Here is a 3,799-nt window from a genome sequence, read left to right on the forward strand (position 1 = left end):
AGGACCATGCTCCCTTGGGCTTGGAGTGCAGCAGGCAAAGGACTCGGGAGAGTGTTCTCATGACTGCAAGCCAAGGGTGGTTTCTGTGTTGACAGGAGAGGACTGTGATCAGCAAGAACCCTGAGGGCTCAGCCCTTCAAGACAAGCCAAGTGATCTCACATTGTGCTCCTTGTGGAGCATGGCTCTCCCTGTCACTCTGCTTTCTCCACAGCTACATGAGAAGATGGCCTGGGAGTGGCAATTAGTGGTCAGGTCCTTCCTACCCCTGACTGCTGAATTAGCAGGGTTGTCAGGTCCTGCGACGCTCCCCCCCCTCACCTTCACCTGACCCAAGAATCTGAGAATCCAGCAGCCAAACCTCTTCCCAGGGTCTTCAGTTCCACTGAGCTGCTCCCTGTCTGAGCCCATGAAGTTCAGAGCATGGTCTGTCCCACTCCTGGTGCTCTGTAGGGGGAGCTGGGCCCTGGAGGTGGTCGACGTGGGAGGGAATAGAGACCCTAAGAAGCTCAGAAAAGCATGCGGGGAGAGAGAAGGGACATAAAGTAGAGGCCAGGATTAATGAGCAACTTCAAAAGCTAACAGTGCATTTACCAGCATCTCCTCCTCTGCTTCTGCTATCCCAAGAGAGGCTGACCACAGCCCAAGGTGGCCTATCCAGCTAGCTCCCAGACACCCAAGAGGGATGCCGGGGCTGGAAACAGGAAATCTCTCGGGTGCCAGAAGCAACATTCCAACCTGGAGATGAAGCTGCAGACTTTAGCGCTGCCTCTGAAAGCCTGGCCACCTTCCTGCCAAGCTGAAGCAGGGCCTTCAGATCCTGTGGTTTCTTTCAGCTTCTCTTCCCTCTCCCGGGCCTTCTCCCCAGCAGCTGACCTGGAGCTGGATTCCCAAATAAACAGTAACTAATTGGATTAGGAGCTGATAATATTGTTGACCTTTCTTAATGTGTGCTGGCTGTCTTTCCACCACACTGAGGCTTAATTGTATGGGGTGGGGAGGAGGGTGAGGCTTCCAGGAGTGAAGTGTGACCCCTGTTAACCTCAGATAAAACGGGCGCAGCGTCTTCCCAACTGCCTGTCATCCCCCACGGAGCAGAAACACACACACACACACACACACACATGCTCCTGCTCTCATCGAATAATTACACAGAGGATACCACACATACATAGGCATGCATGCAGAGATGCAAACATTCCCAGCTGGCACACATGTGACTTGGAACCTGGGTGATACATTGGACATGAGTCACACTTGAATGGTACACATGCAAAATTAACTGTATGACAGACAAGCATATACACGCACAGACAACACACTTACAAAACACAAGCACAAAGATGCTTGTTGCCAAGTGCAAGGGGACACGTGACTCAGATGCTTCATAGATGTACTCATGAATGCAGACACATGTGCAGGACAGTAAAGACACTGACATGCACATATTCACATGCATGATGCTAAATACCTAAGCATGCAAAATGTTAACACAAATGCATACCATGCACATACCTTTGCACACCCGGTGGGCATCAGAGACACCCATCCCTACATGGTGTGCTCCATTGATGCCCTATCCCTTTCTGTCTCTGCTGCTTCTGCTTTCTATTTGCTCCTGGATTTCTTGGCTGAGTTTCCCAGACCCAAGTTTCTGGGTTTTAGAGTTGTGGTCCAGCCAGCGGGGTGTCTGCCTCTCTCAACCTCTCTGGGGTCTGCCTATGTGCGGATATCTCTGGTCCTGGCTCGATCCTAGGGTGGTAGCAGGGCATGAAAGAAGAGATTAGAAGGGATGGGGCCAGAGAGGGTCAGGGTGGGGGTAAGGGGCCGGGAAAGAGGGAAATGCGAGGGGTGGGGAACGAAGGGCGGGGGAGGACGCCTGCCTGCGCACAGCAGATGTTGCTGCTCCTCCGATGGAGCTGTTAATGTAAGTGGAGTTTGTGCAATGGTAATTAGAAGGGCCCTCATTACCCTGGCAGAGCCGGCTGAGAGCCGATAAAGCCGAGGGGGAGAGGGGCCGACATCAGGGTAATGGGGGAGCAGGGCCATTGAGGAGCTGGATCCGAGCCGGGACCGCTCTGCACGCAGCTGGAGCCCACGAGAGGGCCACGGAAGGGGGGCACGGCCCGGGCTGGAAGCCCAGGGAGGTGCCAGCGTGCTTGCAGGGCGAGGGGTGCAGCACGGCTGGGTCTGGCCCACGGCTTGGTATGCGAAGTAAGAAAGGCCTTGAGGAGGGGGATAAGGGAGGATGGGGCAGCAGGAAGGGGTGGGGAAAGCGCTCCAGTAAGTCTGGATTTTCAGCCAAGAGCTGCACCTGCCTTGCCTGCAACCTGTGGGTGGCAATAGCCAGAGGCCTCTGCACCTTGGCCACCCCGTTGCCTGAACCCAGATGGGGGCCGAGGGTGGAAGAGGGGAAGGTCACCTCTATCCACTAGGGGCTTTTCCCCAAGTACAGGGGTGAGAAGCCAGGGCAACCAAGACGTGCACTCTGGAACAGCCACACTGAAAGTGAATGTCCAGATGGAAGGCTCCAGAATGCCACATTACAGATTCTGGAGAAGACCAGGATTCAAGGGTGAAGGTACAAGCCTTAACTCTGCCTTTTTGAAGCAAAAAGCCGACCCCACCCCACCTGCCTCTCCTGCAAGGCTGCCTCTCCCTCCCATCCTGCCCTGCACACACTGCCCCATCCCCTAGTCCAAGCTCCCCCAGCAGCCCTAAGCACCTTACTTCCCTACCAGTCTTTGCAGGAAGGCAGGGGAGAGAAGGCAGGGAGGAGGACAGTGACAACTGGAGACACCTGCAGCTTTACTCCCCAACCAGCACCCTCAGAATAGGAGTTTAGGACTGGAGCCCTATCCACTATCTACCACCCACCCCTGAATATTCCAAGATGCACCTCCAGAACTTTCCTGGCTGAGTACTGAGCTAGCCCAGTCCTCCCTCAACTGAGAGCCGGAGCCCCATTCTCCTCCAGGCCAGGGGGTCCTGGGAAGACATCCAGGAGTCAAGGAATCGGCAGGCAGAGCAGGGACAACTGGAGTGGGGGTGGGGTTTATCTTTGCAGGCAACTGCCAGTGCAGAGCCCATCACCCCCAGTTGCTAGCCCCTCTTCACACAGCTGCCCTCAGAAGCTCAAGGTCATTGGCTCCTGCCACTCTGCCAACTTTCCCAGGACCACAAAACCCTCCCTAACCCTCTTCCCTCCCTGCCACACACACACCAGTCTTGGACAGCTCCTGGTTTGGGGGAGGTCGAAGCAAAGTCTTGCCACTGCCCAGCGGTTAAGAACTTAAGAACCGTATCTCGTATCTCGCAGAGGGATGTGGTGACTATGAACAGTCCTAAGCTTGGGGTGGGGCAAGGAGGGAGGCGGGCCCCTCCCCTTTGAGCTGTGCAGCAAAGCAGGGGTTAATGGGGAGAGGCTGCTAGGCTGGAGCAGGCGGTGGCTCCCGCCTACACCGCCCCCCCCAGAGTTGCTGACTCTTCCTTTTTGTTCGGCTGACAGCAAGCACCTGGTGTGCTCCTGCAACAATATTGTTCCTGCCTCCCTCCCCCCAGGCACCAGGCTCCCCTCTCCACCCCCCACCCGGAGGCAGCCTTCCTCTCTGCCTCCTCTTCCCTCGCCCCCTTCTGCCTGTGGCCTGCTAGGCACTCCCTCCCACCCCCCTCCAACCACCGAGCCTGTGGTGTCAATAAGCACAACATATGCTGCCATTAATGTGAAAATCATGCCCTCCACGCCATTCAGCCCCTCAGCCCGCAGGGGTGGGGGAAAAAGGTCAAGTGGGAAACATTCGC

General features: G+C 56.0%; 1 long non-coding RNA gene across 1 annotated transcript; it reads right to left on the bottom strand.

The window, feature by feature from the left end:
* Positions 1-322: 322 nt before the first annotated feature.
* Positions 323-1,825, bottom strand: LOC131481695 (uncharacterized). Its single transcript, XR_009246515.1, has 3 exons — positions 1,514-1,825; positions 593-880; positions 323-464 (listed from the first exon to the last, which is right to left on the bottom strand). It is a non-coding gene; the product is annotated as an uncharacterized LOC131481695 (long non-coding RNA).
* Between the last annotated feature and the right edge of the window lie 1,974 nt (positions 1,826-3,799).

The sequence above is a fragment of the Ochotona princeps genome, chromosome 13 (genome assembly GCF_030435755.1).
Source record: "Ochotona princeps isolate mOchPri1 chromosome 13, mOchPri1.hap1, whole genome shotgun sequence".
In the NCBI taxonomy this organism is placed as follows: Eukaryota; Metazoa; Chordata; class Mammalia; order Lagomorpha; family Ochotonidae; genus Ochotona; species Ochotona princeps.